At 39.5% G+C, this 16,761-nt stretch overlaps 1 protein-coding gene and 1 long non-coding RNA gene across 3 annotated transcripts in view; one reads left to right on the top strand and one right to left on the bottom strand.

The window, feature by feature from the left end:
* Positions 1 to 16,761, bottom strand: part of LOC139355625 (CUB and Sushi multiple domains 1) — a 2,038,620-nt gene that overhangs the window by 1,269,672 nt on the left and 752,187 nt on the right. The gene's annotated exons all lie outside the window — the stretch shown is intronic.
* Positions 3,570 to 16,761, top strand: part of LOC112428487 (uncharacterized) — a 53,559-nt gene continuing 40,367 nt past the window's right edge. The window contains exon 1 of the long non-coding RNA XR_003020441.2: positions 3,570 to 3,634. This is a non-coding gene — a long non-coding RNA (uncharacterized lncRNA). The remainder of the gene's footprint in view (positions 3,635 to 16,761) is intronic.

Below are 16,761 nucleotides of genomic sequence, written 5' to 3'. Positions count from 1 at the left end.
AGCGTGATGTCAAGCATGATTTCACAGTCATGATATTGCCTTAACTCAGTGCTATCTGGTTAAAACCCTGATTGGAGGTTGGAAATGAATTGAATGTCAGGTGCCTTGCAATCTAAAAGACAAACATTATTTATTTATTTTTTTAGGAGGAAGAATCTTGAATAAGTGTAAAAGGATGAAAAGGATATTGAAGTTCACAAGAATTCTTTGTTCCAAAAAGTTTTCTGTAGTCAAGCAGAATTTGGTTATTCATAAGAGAAGGAGGAAACAGGAAGAGGATAGATGTGGTGTGATGTCTAGATGCACCTGCAGGTCAAAACCACAAGGATATGTCGCTCTAGGTTTATTAAAGCTCATTGTTCTGTGGACTGGCACTGAACTGCACAGTCGGAAAATGCTATCACTTATCTACCACGTGCCAGCTTCAAGAACAATGACATGCATTTTAATAGAAGCAACAACATTCATATTGAAAACATATTATTTTCCCCAATTTTTTTCTTTTTATTTTTTGAAGTTAACACTGTTGTGACAGGGAAGATCAGCTACTTTGTATTCAAAAGTGCCCACTCTCCGTAAGCCACATCTCGAATTTGAATGTTAAAAGCCTCTCTTCAGGATCTTTTTGACATATTAAAAGTATCTACATTAGTTTTTCTCAGTGACTAAGTACTACGTTCTGAAAGTGTTTTCCACAAAATTCATGTGTTGAAATCCTGATCCCAAATGTAATGGAATTTGGAGGTGGGACCTTTGGAAATGATTTGATTAGGACAAAGGAGCTTTCATGAATGGGATTAGTGCCCTTATAAAAGAGGCCCCAGAGAGCTCTCTCACACCTTCCACTGTCTGAGGACGCAGGGAGAAGGCCCCGTCTATGAACCAGGAAATGATCCCCGACCAGGACAGCTTGATCTTGGACTGCCCAGATGCTCCAGATCTGTGAGAAGCAAATTTCTGTTGTTTATAAGCAATCCAGTGTATGGAATTTTGGTACAGCAGCCCCAACAGACTAAGATAATAAAATAAACATTCAAGATATCTGTTGAAATGCACAAATAATATCTGAGAAGAAGCAGACTATCTTTAGGATGTTCCATGAAATTTCATTTGACTTGGTTATTATTTGGCCATATATAAAGAATCTAATCCTGGGAATTTCAAGCGGAAGCCATATCCAGTATTTGCATGAACCCTTGTCACCCTAAAATGCCTTAATAAGGTGAGACTAATGCATGGAGCGCTTAAGGTAAAACTGGGGGAAAACATTCAGGAGGAGGCTGGAAGGGAGATGTCACACATAAACTTTGTCTACTAATAATTTTCTCTTAAGCAGAAGCAATTCAAGTCACTATGTATCTATTACTTTGAGTTTCTGAGTACCCAGCGTGAGGAAGATGTGACCTCTGTGACTGAGAGGTTCAGGCATCTAGTTAAGAGTCTACCATTGGCCAGTGAAACAGATAAGTCCACCATTAACCCCTGCATAAGTACTAACCTACACATGCACATCAAGTGCTACAGGAGTTTAATGAAATGGAAGATTCTTCTTCATAGGACTGAACATAGATTCCCAGGAGTTAACTCTTGACTTAGACCAAGAAAGATGAGTAGAAAAGACATCAGTAAGCGAAGGCTGCCACTAGACTAAAACAGGAGGTTGTGAATGAACAAGTTTTCCAGGGAGTGATCCATAGGACCCAACCATAGAGTTGCGGATTGCAGGCACAAGTTTAGAAACGGGTTGAGGCTCCTGAAAAGCCCTCTCCGCGGGACTGGAAGATGGATTGCAGCCACCGGCATTCCTGAACCACCTCACTCTGCTCTTCCATGGAAACTATTCTTGCTGCCAAGACCTGCATTTCTCTGTGTGGCCATCTGAGACCTGCTTATCCTTGAGGTCTGAACTCAGCTGTCTACACTAGATGCCACTTCTAAATGTTCCTGTTGCATCTTTTGGCCTTTCCTTTAGTACAGTTCTGCGCTGCTTTTTTAATTGAGTGCTTATATTTACACTTTATTCACTGTTTTATTCCAGGACATGAAAGATTGGACCTAACAAACAGATGGGTAAGACTGGACCTGATGAACAGATGGCAGGTGCTAAACAAACACTTGCTGTTAATGAATGAATGGTGTGGTGTAGGGCCACACAGTGTTGTTGCTGCTGAAAACTGGAGTTGTGGCTGCTCCAACGGAACAGAAGATCGGGGCTAACTTGCACCCAGATAATCATTACAAACTGGTGGTTGGAGAGATAAGAACAGTCTCTGCACTGTGGACGGCTTCTCACTATTTCCGCACATGGCTTTTCCTCGGTGTGTGGAAAAAAAAAAAAGAGAGAGAAATGGAGCTCTGTGTTGTCTGTTCTAACTGATGTGCTAATCTTGATTCTAAGGGTAGGGTGTTCATGATCTCATGTAACCTCAATTTTCTCCCAAAAGCTCTAAATACCATCATATTGGTGGGAGTTAAGCCTTCAACATATGAATTTTAGGGGGACACATTCCATCCATAAGAGTCCCTCTCCAGCAGACTTCAAGAATAGAAAAACTATCTTGCTTTAATCCTAGAACAAAGACATCCTCCATCCCCACCCACAGTGTGTGTGATTCATCTTTCAGAGGCATCTCTCTCCTGTTGAAACTCAAGAATGGACTAAGATTGCAAAAAAGAAAACAAACAACTTCATTTTTATTTCTTAGATTTCATGGGCTACATGATAAAACTCACATATAAAAAGACACTGGAAAAAAAGAAATTTTAAAATTTATATAGCCATTCATACTCATTTCTCAAAAGACATGCCTTTTTTTTTTTTTTTTTTTTTTTTTTTTTTTTTTTTATACTCAGGGTGCTTAGCACACCTAATGCCCTAAAGCCTATCTAGTATGCCAGGTCCACATATACCTGCTAAGGGTGATTTGGAAATCTAATTCACTTGTTTTTTAGAAAACAAATCTTCTAAGTAATGGCACATACATGAATCTACTAAAAGTGGTCAGAATATTTTCTCGTGCTTTTATAAAGAATTCCATCTAGTCTTTTCTCACAGGACTCTCTCACGGCACTGGCCTGCTCAACTTACTGTGGACCTGAAATGCATCGGCCCTTTTAAAATGGGTCAGCCTTTTGCCATGTTTTCCTGAGACATTTTGTTTATTCTTGTGATACCTAAGTTCTCACATGCAAGTGCAATGAGGAAAAACGTGTCCCCCATCTGGACCCCCGGTCTTCTTTTCTTCTTTTAAACATTTGTTTTTGTAACTTGAGAACATTCAGAGGAGAGGAGACATCCTCCCCTCCTTTGATTCGAACTGAGCAATGGCGGAGTCGCCTGACAGACCGGAAACTCAGCCGCAGCTTCCGCCAACAAACCATTTGTGTCGATGGTGAAATGAACCCAGTTGCCAAAATGCAAAGCTACCTAGCAACTGATTCGTGATACTGACTGTGAGCAAAGAGGTGAACGGATATTGATTTTTTTTTTTTTTTTTTGCTTTGTTTTGTAATTTCCTTTTTTTCCAGGTTTCCTGTAGGCCCAGCACATGGCCCCAAACAGTGGGATAAAAACACCGTATGTTATCGGTAAGCTCTTCCATCAGGAACTGAAACGCCGCGGTCAACACATGATGTACGTGCGCTGGAATTCGTAGATCTATAATGCATGGCATCACCCAGCTTCCCGAGGGGCTTTACTTGTAATTGGCACACTGATCTAAATTCTGCTTTGTTGTGGGGGGAGACGGAGTCTTCACTCTGTCGCCCAGGCTGGAGTGCAGTGGCACCATCTCGGCTCACTGCAAGCCCCGCCTCCCGGGTTCCCGCCATTCTCCTGCCTCAGCCTCCCGAGTAGCTGGGACCACAGGCGCCGCCACCACGCCCGGCTAGTTTTTTGTATTTTTAGTAGAGACGGGGTTTCACCGTGTTAGTCAGGACAGTCTGGATCTCCTGACCTCGTGATTCGCCCACCTGGGCCTCCCAAAGAGCTGGAACTACAGGCGTGAGCCACCGCGCCCGGCCCACTGATAAGAATTCTTACAGAAACTAGAATGCAGGAGAGTAGAGTAGTTTAGCACATGGGTCAGACAAACCAAGGTTTCATCCCCACTCAGAGAAAGGGGTGAAGATGAGACGAAGCACCCACTCTAGCCAGTCAAGAATTTTTCTCCTACACCCCGGGTAACACGGTGACATTCAACAACAAAACAGAACTGGCTGTATTCATGGGCCAGAGTAGGAATCTGAGATGATTTGCTCAAAAACGTTAGCGAGATTTCATGTGATTTATAAAAATTCAACGTGAAAGTATTCAATACTAAATGTGCTGACAAATTTAAGCTCAGGGTCTAAAACTACCTCTTAAAAGAATTCAGCCAAAATCAATGTGAAATTAACGAATTCATTGCTTATTTAAACTCTTCAAGCTTTGGTTCCTTTATCTGTAAAATGGCAGTAATCACTGTGCCTTCAAAGACTGCTAGATTAAAATGGTTTATCTCAATACATTTTACAAGGTGGGCAACTGCTAAATATTAGCCCAAATTTTGAAGTCTATGTTGCTTTCCAAATATATAAGTCACTGAATAAAATGGAAGAGAAGCATCAGTGATAGGCCAGGCAATGGTATAAATTCAAATTCCAGGCCTCTCAGCTAAAACTGTATTCAGAAACAAGTTCAAGTTCTATTTCCTCATGAAGCAGTTACACAGCAGACCAATTATTTTCTCACACATATAAGATCTTAAATCACGCTCCATTGCTTCATGGATATGTGCACTGCCATGGAGAGATTACAACCTCCTTATGATTAGGCCTACAATTTTATTCTTCACTATCCTCCATCAAGAAGCAGCTACTTTGCATGGAAGCCCTGAAGAAATTCTTATTGATTGAAGCTCATCAAGCTCCCTTCTCCTTTCCATACTTGCACCAACTTTGCAAATCAATTGTTTAATTATTTCCCAAGTAGACATCCTGCCCTTTGGTTCCGAAGAGATTCAGAGTAAGGGCATTTATATTAAGAAACAAATATTGACAGGGAATGTTAACTCCTTTAACAGTGAATAAACTAAAACTTCAACAAAAAACATTATCTCTGAGACTCAGATTCCGTTTATATAAAATGAGATACTGATATACACCCAGGTGGTTTGTTGTGAATATTACATATGTATACCCTAAACTGTAAGAGCTTTGAAGTGAGGAATATGGTAATATGGCTAAACGGTCTTCACTCTTGAATATGATGCTATACTGCACTCACTACTACTAATTTCTTTTTTTTTTTTTTTTTTTTTTGAGTTGGTGTCTTGCTCTGTCAACCAAACTAGAGTGCAATGGCATCATCACAGCTCACTGGCAGCCTCAACCTCCCAGGCTCAAAGGATCCTCCTGCCCCAGACTTTCTAGTAACTGAGACTAGAGGTGTGCACCACCATGCCCAGCTAATTTTACTTTTTGTAGCGACATTGTTTTGCTATGTTGACCAGGCTAGTCTCAAACTCTTGGGCTCAAGTGATCCTTCTTCCTCAGCCTCCCAAAGTGCTGAGATTATAGACATGGGCTACAATACCTGGGCCAAAAAAATTTTTTTAAAAGGGAAGCTTTACATTGTATTATTTTTTTTCTGGACAATGCCTTATGTTCCTTAAACAGAAGTCTACCTAAATAATAAAATGTGAAGTTTTCCTCTCACAGGGGAGAAGTAGAGTCTCCAGGAGTTATCTCATGGGTTGGCTCAGGTTGACAGAGGCAGGCACAGGCCTACTGGGCTGGACAAACCACATCATGTGCTTATCCTTTCCACCATGTTGCTTAATTTTTCTACCCTAGGAGGCCTCAATAGATTGTAAAGGTTTTAAGATTGAGACACAATTTTTTCAGTCATGTTTGCCGCTGGCCTAAAAATGTCTGGCAAATCCAGTCCTAAAACCCCAAGGGACATCTTAGAATGCCAAGTACGTCAATAGTAACACACTCGCACTCTATAAAATGGGCTGAGGGTCTTCTATGTGCTAGGCCCTCTAATTCTTTCGATAGGAACTAGAGACATGAATTAATGTGCTTCCTCCTCCTCAGCTTCCTGCTCCCCAGCATGTGCTGAGAGGGTGGTCCTCCAGCTCCCAGCCAGGACTGGGGTAGCCCAAGGCACATCTGCTAACTCCACCGTGAGCACACATGGTGTACCCTAGAGTCGCAAATCAATAGTGGGATTCCCTCATGGACAAAGGTGGGAGCACCTGCCTTAGGTTAAGGAGGCACATTAGGAGGTGACCAGAGGCACAAGCCTCATGGTCTGACAGGTTTGAGGTTGATTCTGCTGGTGATTAGTTAGACAATGTGTCCATATGACTTAACTCTAAAGGAATTTAGTCTTCTCACTTATAAAATAGGAAGAATGAAACCAATGAGGTTCTTCCTGTGTCATGAAGCCAACAAGCCTGGACTATCCTTGGCCCTCAATACATGTCAGCTGTTTGGGGAAGCTCAATAGTATCCTTCTCTTGCTTCCAATTAAAGTTTTCATTCCCATTATATTCCTAGCTGGGTAAAGAAGACTTAGGCAATAAGTCAAAGTCATACTAAGTAAATTTTTAAAAATCGATAGCAAATGCAATTTTTTTAGCAAATGCATTTTTGAGTTTCTAGGCTAAATTTATTAATAGTTCTACATACGATTTTTCTACCCTTTTCTCCTGTACAGAGTAGACAACTCAGAGTCCAATTTTCCTGCCTCCCATCACTATGGCTACAGGATTAGGTTCTAAAATCTGGTTTTGCTGAAATATCACACATCCCTGAACAAAAATAACTTCAATTAGCTAAAATGTTTAAACTTATGACACATAGTATTTTCTTAAGGGAGATTATGTGGGTTAAAACAAATTATTCCCCAGTTAAAATCATTATGTTCTCCAATAGACCTGAATGAACTATCTTCTTACACTAAAGATACAGTTGAGTCTCAGATTTCACATCCTGCCAAACTCAGAATTGCATTATGGCGGATGCTGGGGTTGGATGTACTCTGTTGCATCAATTTCTTCTTTTTGTGTGGGCAGCACCAATGATATCTTAGGAGAAGTTTCCTCTACCGTTCAGCCTTGGTGGAGCTGCCAATGAAGCTGTTTTCTCACCTGGCCATGGTCGGGATCTGACTCTGATTCCTCTGAACTCCTCTTCCTCCTGGAGGCTGGGTCCTGGAGCCATCAGTGCAAGGAGAGATGTAGCACCCTCAGCTCAGCTGCTCTGCCCCAGTCTGCTCCTCAGAGCTGGTTCCAGTGGTTCCAAAGCCGTTCCAGCATGTTATGTGCAACCCCATAACCCTCCAGTAAATCCCCTTGCCACCTGCATGCCTTAGAAAGCATTTCCACCTAGAGAACCCAAACTCCTACAGCCACACTTGGGGTGGCAGAGCATTGCATTATATTATTTTGGGAAAACTGGTTGCTTCATCGTGGAAAGGAAGGTGGTGGTTTCTTAATGATGACAATGGTCTATCTGTCACATTAGTTCCTTACTCACAGAAAAGGTCAAGATATTTACACCATTTCTGCCTGAATGTGTCTACACTATTTTGGAATATAGTGAAAAACAAAGTATCTTTATCCTTTGCAGCATTAACAGTTGGTGTAAGTAAAATAGAGTTGAATTAGTAAGTCATAACAAAAAAAAAGTACTTTTAAATCCAAACCTCTTTTATCAGTGATTTCTTAAAAATAAATACAGTGTGTTCCATGTTTTCAAGAAGTCCAAGATATTTCTTGACAAGAAAATCATGCATTTTTATTACTCAATTAAGCTTTAAATAAAGCATCTTAAATAGTAAGCCAAATGTTGATTCTTTCTAAAACTAAAATAAATATTATTTAAATTCAGATTTCTAAATAAAGCCACTGAGGTTCCCTTAACTGTGATTTTGAAAACTTGCCATAGAGAATAGCTTGTGCTAACCTGTTTCATGAGGGGCTGGCAGCTTTTTCACTGGGAAACCTCTGATTGCTTTGACCCTTGGCATCTTGGACAAGTTAAACTTCTGGTGTTGCTGCATCTTTGCTAAAAAGGAAGCTCCTGCATGCTGGCTATTCCCCATTCTGCAGGCATCAAAGTTGAGCACCTTTGCCTGCTCTGATCCCTGTAGACTTCAAGATTCCCTTGTGAACTTACTTCCACATCTCAGATAACAATCTAAAATAAGATGAAATGACACAAAGCCTGCAGCAAGAATCTGGAAACTAACTTGATTGTGTAGTGTCCTCTTAGAAGCCTCTGCCTCCTGCCTTTTTATTTTATCTTTTAGCTCAAAATGAACTCCCTTCACACTGAGGATGGCTATCCAATCTCATTCCCAGTGCCTTTCAACAAGTACTCCCCTTATACCTTTCTGGCTCCCATCCCTTTACGTAAATGTACCACAATTTAAAAAATGTTGCTCTTCCTTTTTTCTGTGCCCTTTCTATTTAATTTTTTCTTATAATAAAAGTGACAGCCAAAAAAAAATTCATACTTTTTTTTTTTTAAATTTGGAGTTTATGTGAGGGCATAGCATGGGGTAGCATGTTTTCAAATATAGAGTGATGTATTCATTCAAGTGTATGGTACTGTAAAGAAAATAGTTTAAAATTATTTTTCTATTACCAACTTCTGACAATTATACCTTCTAAATACCCTGTAAGTCTTTTCAATTGTTTTCGGCCAAAGTCTCAGTGAAAACCCATCTGATTGACTGGTGTTATTGCTTAGTCTTTGAATCAAGCTACTCCTATGAATTTGATCATTGAATTATTTCTCCTCTACACAGAAATCCTCTAGACTTGTGTTTCAATGAACCCTAGCTTCACTGTTGGCCCTACAGCCTGTCTTCTTAAACAAGTGAAATCCTGATCATGAACTCTCTAGCCAAACAGAATCCATGACTTTTAGTACACTAGAATAGAATTTGATGCCCTTCATACAGACCACAGGGCCCTAAATAATCTCACCACAATTCATTCCCTTTACTTGTTGTCACCCCCTGGAACTTCTCTCACACCTTTGCCTATATTTCCTTCAGTTCTCACCTTTGAGGAACAGGTCCTCAGGGAAACTCTTCCCACTTATCTTAAGTAGTTGGTAGCCACTGTTACACTTTCTCATAGCACTTCATTATCTCAGTCACTGCATCTCTGTCTGCAGAGGCTGCTTCATGCAGTCATGATGTGTCTTTGAATGTCTGTGCCCCCAGGAGGGCAGGGTCTCTGGTGCACCACTATATGTCCCTGCTTAGTACAATAGATGCACACAGCTGACCCTAAATACCCGGAACGCAAATTCAGAGGATTTCTATGTAGGAGAAATAATTCAATGATCAAAATCATTAAAAATAGTATTTCCTCCATCCAGACAAGAAATGGGATTTGGGGTGATATCTAAGCACAAAACAAAGAGAGAAAGATGGAGACAATGCAAGACATAAAGACATCATCATGAAGCTATTTTATATTGTCCTACCAATTGACTAGATACAGTACAAGTTGTCAAAGGGATTAAAATGCCCACAGTGCCGGCCGGGCGCGGTGGCTCAAGCCTGTAATCCCAGCACTTTGGGAGGCTGAGACGGGTGGATCACGAGGTCAGGAGATCGAGACCATCCTGGCTAACAAGGTGAAACCCCGTCTCTACTAAAAAAATACAAAAAAACTAGCCGGGTGAGGTGGCAGGCGCCTGTAGTCCCAGCTACTCGGGAGGCTGAGGCAGGAGAATGGCCTAAACCCGGGAGGCGGAGATTGCAGTGAGCTGAGATCCGGCCACTGCACTCCAGCCTGGCTGACAGAGCAAGACTCCATCTCAAAAAAAAAAAAAAAAAAAAAAAAAAAGCCAACAGTGCTTTAAAGCAAATGAGACCAAATTCATTTGCCCCTTGTTTTAATGCCTTCTGTCTTCGTGAAATGAAAAAGGGTAAATTAACCTGTATCAACAGGCAGAATTTGTGCATCATGGTGAATTCCCAGAATGCTTTAAGAATTATATACGTCTTCCTTAGCATATATCCACCAAATTAGATATCCTTCTCAGAGTGGTATATTAAAAACTTTAAATGAAAGAGTTGTGATTTTTTGGGGGGAAATTAGATAAGAAAATCGCCAATCTTTATAAACATCATCATATGCGAATGCTTCACAGTGGAGGGCAGACTGGAAAATTTATAGTAGTGTAAATACAAATGATTAGTGAACACGAAAATGTGCAACCTCCCTACTAACCACAGAGCTGTAAATTAAAGAAGAAAACACTTCCCCCACCCAGCAAATGAGCAAAGGATAAAATGTATCATACTTTGAGCTATAATAGGACTACTGTTGTGAGCATAAATTAGTAGAGCTTTCTGGAGAGCAACTTTCTAATTACTCTCAATATTTTTCATATTTATTAAGTACCTTAAAAATGTTCTTAACTAGTCTTTCCCTTTCTAATAAGTTGTCTTAAGAAAAGACTCAGAAATGTTAGTGAAGATATATACAAATAAACCAGACTGCTGCTAGTTCACAAGGCATCTCTGTGTGTTTGGAAATAGATTCTCTCCTTCCAGATTCACAGACCCCCAGCCAGGGCTTGCTCTGCGGTGAGTGGAGCCCACTCTGCCCAAGGGGCTCTGCTGCAGAGTGTAATGTGAACATCCCTGGATGGAAAGATGGTAATTTATTCATTTATAAGGTTGGAGGAAACCTTCAGTCACCAACTACATGTGACTATTAGTGAAGTCACTAGGTAAATTAGAGAAGAATCAGGATGAAATATTAAAGTCATTAAAATTGATATTTTAAAAGGTTTTTCTGACCCTGAAAAAAATGAAAAATATATAACATTGCATGAAAAGTCAAAATTTAAAATTTTATGTATAGTAAAGGTAATAATTTGTTAAAATGCAAAGGAAACGAGAGACCAGAATGGCAGAGATTTTTTTCTGAGTACGCGGGTCAGGGGTAGTTTTTTTCTTTCTTGTCACGAGGTCTTAGACTCCAGAACGTGTTCACTGTGGAAACGCAAATTGAGCAGTTGGAAAAAGGACAGGAGGGAGAGTGTTTGCATGGAGGCCTCTGCTCTGGGCTGAGGAGGGCATGTCAGATAGACTGGCTATTACCAGAGTCAGGAAAGTGGAAATTTTCTTGGGTATTTTCTTACCTGGTCGCACACGCTAGGTCTGAATTTCGTGGGAAGTGCTCATGGCTAAATCTGAAATTGCTGTACAAAAGCTTTGAAAACCTATGCAATACCGAGAGGGGCCCCAAAACAGCTTGATTTGGAGAGAATTACTCATCTTCTGCTGACCACTTTGCTCTTTGTTCCCCAGTAACTGACCCTCTTCCCAGATTCGGCTTGTAGTCAGTATGCATACTCAATACAGATATCTTCTCATTTTAAACAGCAGGCTTATGTTTGTAACCGGGGAAAATAACGGGGGAAATTACCCCTAAACAAGTATATAAGTAAGTTATCCACAGAGAAATGTCTGCACAACTATTTCCTTAACCACAGAAAACACAGAAAATTATTATAGTATCTTTAAACACATCTGTGATATTGCAACTTAATTTTTGATTAAATGTCCATCTCTTGATAGGGTACCTCCGTAATCTGAGTCCATAAACAAGAACGCCCATCTTGCCATGTCATTATTCTATTTAGTATTCAACGAGGAAAGAAACAAAAGCAAATCATGACAAGGTCATCTTTACAATGAAGCAAAGATGGGTGAGAAAACAGAGTAGGGATTGTGTTATTGCCTTGATGTGTGGTTCCTGTTTTCTCCCATAAACACATTACGTTAGCAGAGACTTTGCTTCCCACAGTGACTTCCTCTAACTGGAATCATCAGTAGCAGGTGGGAACGTGTTACAGTGGCAGAATTTCAGTCCCTGCCATGGAGTGGGAAGCTGCATTTTAACCTGGTTGCAGGCTATTTGTTTGTTTATTTTATTTTTTTTTTTTTGAGATGGAGTCTCGCTCTGTCGCCCAGGCTGGAATGAGCGGCGCCATCTTGGCTCACTGCAAGCTCCGCCCCCCACGTTCCCGCCATTCTCCTGCCTCAGCCTCCCGAGTAGCTGGGACTACAGGTGCCGCCATTACGCCCGGCTAGTGTTTTGTATTTTTAGTAGAGACGGGGTTTCACTGTGTTAGCCAGGATGGTCTCGATCTCCTGACCTCGTGATCCGCCCCCGCCTCAGCCTCCCAAAGTGCTGGGATTACAGGCTTGAGCCACCGCGCCCGGCCCGGCTATTTGTTTTTATGTTAAAGTGCAGGTAGCCCCGCTGTGGACAGCTCTGTGCATCTGAAGATGACTGTGGGGTGCTGTGCGGATGAGCTTCGCGTAGCACAAGTGGATTTGTGCTATAGGCAGCCCTGCAAGTTCCTGGCAGGACCATTCAGGCTTAGCTGAGCTAGACCAAGCAGCAGCAACCCTAACAGCTAGGCTTGAAACGTGTACAGAGAGGAAGGGCACTGAGAGGAGGCCCCCGGATCTTCAGGAAACTCTATCCACTCTTGTCTCTATGCCTCAAACCGTGCCTGGAGCTCCAAGAACTGTGATTTTAATAGGTGGAAGGACCTAGAAAGGGACGTTTTCACATTAATAGATCTTCATAAAACTAGTAGAAAACCAGGCCTTTACATTTTTGTCAAATAAGTTTTGTAAAAAGCCAAAGTTATACATGTATGATTTTGGATAATCTAAAACTAGTTTGAAGATTGTTACCAAGTCAAATAAAGTTTTTATCTTTTCAGGCTTAATGGGAAAATACCACATAAATATCAACTATTGTAGATTTATCTCCCAGAATAATAGTGCACTGAACATTATATGTTTCTTCAAAACTGATCCAAGTGATTAAATGACAGATTTAAATTGTGTTCTTCATTTTCACACATCATTCCTCTACTTCTAGAAAATTCAGTTACCTCAGTGGAATGTGTGGTTTTTTTTTAAAGCGAACAGTTTTGGTAAGGCAAAAGAGAAAGGAATATATATATATATATATATATATATATATATATATGTGTGTGTGTGTGTGTGTGTGTGTGTGTGTGTGTGTATGTATGTATATGTTCTGACCTCCTTCTGATGTCATTGTAAGATCCTCTAGTGGTATTAAACTCCTGATGGATGTGATGGAGATGGAGATAACAACATTGAAATCTTCCAATTCGTCATCACCATTGCTTGAAAACACATAAACTTTAAAATAATCAAAAGCCTGGAGTGGAAGTAAACTAATAAACATCAAAAAGAATCACATACACATTTAAACTATAAAAATCACCATTCATTAGAAAATGTATATTATAGCTATTTTGCCAACCTGTCTGGAATGAATAACAACCCTCCAGATTTCCAATATTCACTTCACATAGAATATTCCATGAAATCCTGGGTTCAGATTCTCATCCCACATCCTATTAGTGGTATGATGTCAAGTAAGTTACTTAACACTGGTTTTCTTAACTCTAAATTGTATGAAATCAGGCACCTGCATTATTAAATGAATTATCTAACTCTACATATGTTAATACAACAAACACTTAAAAAGTATGTAGTTGGGCTTGTGAGCCTGCAGAGGGTTGAGGCGGGAGGAGAGATTGCAAGTACCTAGCCTGACTTTTCTGACAGCCTGATCCACACTCTGACAATGGAAAGGGAGGAGGAGGCAGACTAGGTGGTGCTTACTACAACCACCAGACACCCAAGTCAGCAAATGAAAACTCTTCATGAAGAGCCTAAGGCTGGATGTTTCCCAATCCATGGTCTCTCCATGCTATGATGCTAAACGTGGGGTGTGTAGAGGGAGTATGAGTTCACAATCGGTCAGCTGGTCAACAGGTTCCTCTGGCCAACAACCTGACATAATCAAACCAAAGAAATCTTGAATTCAGATACCCAATTTACCGCCTCTGAATGACGATTTAAATTATTTTATGTGAGGTAATTTTTTCAAGTGCTCTGTTAAGATATATTCTTCTTGGTGACTAAGTCAGGCCCTATCACCCAATTCTGTTTTCATATTTCCTATTTTCTTAACAAAATCAGGCAAAAAATTATTGACAACCATGCACAATCACATAATTACGTAATCACATAATCTTTGAACATAGGACATCGCACAGGGTATATTTTTCATACATGGTACTTTAGCTAAGGCATTTTCTCAACTTGTTAAAATGAATTTTCCTTCTAAACAATATAATCAGGGCCATGGACAGGGATGGTCTCACGAACATGCAACCTAGTCCAGTTTTTTTCTGTTTGATGTTTAACTTTTAAGTTTGGTGGTAGAAGTGCAGGTTTGTTACTTAAGTAAACTTATGCCACGGGAGTTTGTTGTACAGATTATTTCATCACCCAGGTATTAAGTCTAGTACCCATCAGTTATTTGTCCTAATCCTCTTTCTCTTCCCATCTTCCATCCTCCAAAAGGTCCCAGTGTGTGTTGTTCCCTCATGTGTCCATGAGTTCTCATCATTTAGATCTCACTTATCAACGAGAACTTGTGGTATTTGGTTTTCTATCCCTGTGTTGGTTTGCTTAGGATAATGGCCTCCAGCTCCATCCATGTCCCTTCAAAGGACATAGTCAGTCCTTAGAAGAGTAGTTCTTGTTAAAATATTCTGCAGCTGCTGTCATGAAGTTCTTAATATATTGCGGACAAAGGGCACTCCATTTTCTTTTGTATGGTGCCTCAATTATGGAATTGGTCTTGTTACAGAGATAAGAGTCTTTAAAGAAAAGGTAAGACCCTTGTGAAAATTACAATTTTTTACTTAAGGTGTTTCATGAGGGTTTTCTTTAAAATAATTATTTCCAATTGTCCTGTAGAATTTGATATGATGGATCTAGGTTTGTGCAGCAGAAACAAATTTCTGCAAACGCTGAGGCAAGCAAAAGAAACAAAAAACAACTTAACCCATTTTTTTTTAACGTATAAGATAAAATTGCATTTTTTTATTTTTATTTTTATTTTATTTTATTTCTTATTATTATTATACTTTAAGTTCTAGGGTACATGTGCATAACGTGCAGGTTTGTTACATATGTATACTTGTGACATGTTGCTGTGCTGCACCCATCAACTCGTCAGCACCCATCAATTCGTCATTTACATCAGGTATAACTCCCAATGCAATCCCTTCCCCCTCCCCCCTCCCCATGATAGGCCCCGGCGTGTGATGTTCCCCTTCCCGAGTCCAAGTGATCTCATTGTTCAGTTCCCACCTATGAGCAAACTATCACAAGAACAGAAAACCAAACACCGCATGTTCTCACTTAACCCATTTTTTAAGGGGGGAAATAATAACTGATGCATTAAAGCAAATAGGGATTTTATCATCAAATATTAATAAATTTACTAATAGGTATTTAAAAAGACCAAGCTATTAGAGGATTTTCTCACAGTAAGGTAAATGTGAAGAGAGAAGATGTTATCAATAAAAAAAAATCATATTTTTCCTTAATTTTTCATTGATTTTTTTTCATTTATCATTGATATAAATGAATTTATTCAAATAAAGAAAATAGGGTCAAGAAAATTATTTAAGAAATTTGAAAAGTAAAGGAAATGTAGGATAGGACATTTGACCTGTAAATAAATATTCATAGAATTTAGAGCTGGACACTCACATAAAATAATCTACAAAGTAACTTTTTAAACACTTTTCAGTACATAAATGTTTCTTCAAGGAACCTTTATAAGAGACAATGTAGATATTATTGAAAAGTATGGAAACACTTTAAATGAAGTAGAAATGTAATGTGTTATTTAAAAAACACTGAGTGCCAATTATGTGCTAAATATGATTCAAAACCTTAAAATAGGAAGTGAAGACATACAAGGGCTATACCATGGGTTGTACAGTCCAGTGAAGAAAACACCAAAAACAGGAAAATAAATCACACAGTCATCAATATTGCTTTATCTTCCACATCTTTTTTATGCTCTATAACACAGTTTGCATAGCATTTCTCTAGAACAATTCCTGGAGCAGTGAGAAAGGGACTCTAAGTAACTATTGAGGACAATGACCAAAGACAAAATCACTTAGACAACCAATTGGTGGTCAGTTGTTCTCTCTACCACATTGCCCTGTGTACCACATAGAGCGCTGCTGCTGTGGGTATCTTTTACGAGTAGGGTAGACTCGGTTTCAGAATTGGCTGAATCTCCAGCTTGCAGTTGTCCTGCTGTGTCACTCAAACACTGATGAGCAGCCTCATGAAAATGCTTTTTACCTCAGTATTTATACATGCAAATATTTTCTTTTTATGTAGAAATTGACTTTTTCTTATTAGTACCCAAAGAATCAAAGGCTTTTAAGAATTCTGCATAATACCACCATTCTTGTTAAATGGCCCTGTATTACATAATTATAACGAGTAGAGCAGAGGCAGATTTCAAGTAAGTTATCAGCATTCAACATGTGAAATTAATTTTGTAACGTATGATCTTCTGCATTTTCATGTTGGTACACATACTATAATGACCTTTTGAAAATGTATCATCAACTGCTGATTTAGAAGCCTACAAGTTTAATATCAAATCTGAAAAAAGTACTGTGGGAGCCAAGCAAATGCATAATTTCACTTTTTGACATTATTTATAAATTCTATCACATCATTATACAAATACAATGTACAGATTTTTCTTGGGGGAGAAATTTTTACCCAGATATTAATGTGATGTAGGTACATTAATCAAATATTCATAAAGAATTTTTTTGTCTTTCAGAAATTGC

This window comes from Macaca nemestrina, chromosome 8 (assembly GCF_043159975.1).
Source record: "Macaca nemestrina isolate mMacNem1 chromosome 8, mMacNem.hap1, whole genome shotgun sequence".
In the NCBI taxonomy this organism is placed as follows: Eukaryota; Metazoa; Chordata; class Mammalia; order Primates; family Cercopithecidae; genus Macaca; species Macaca nemestrina.
This window is presented reverse-complemented; position numbering and strand designations above follow the sequence as displayed.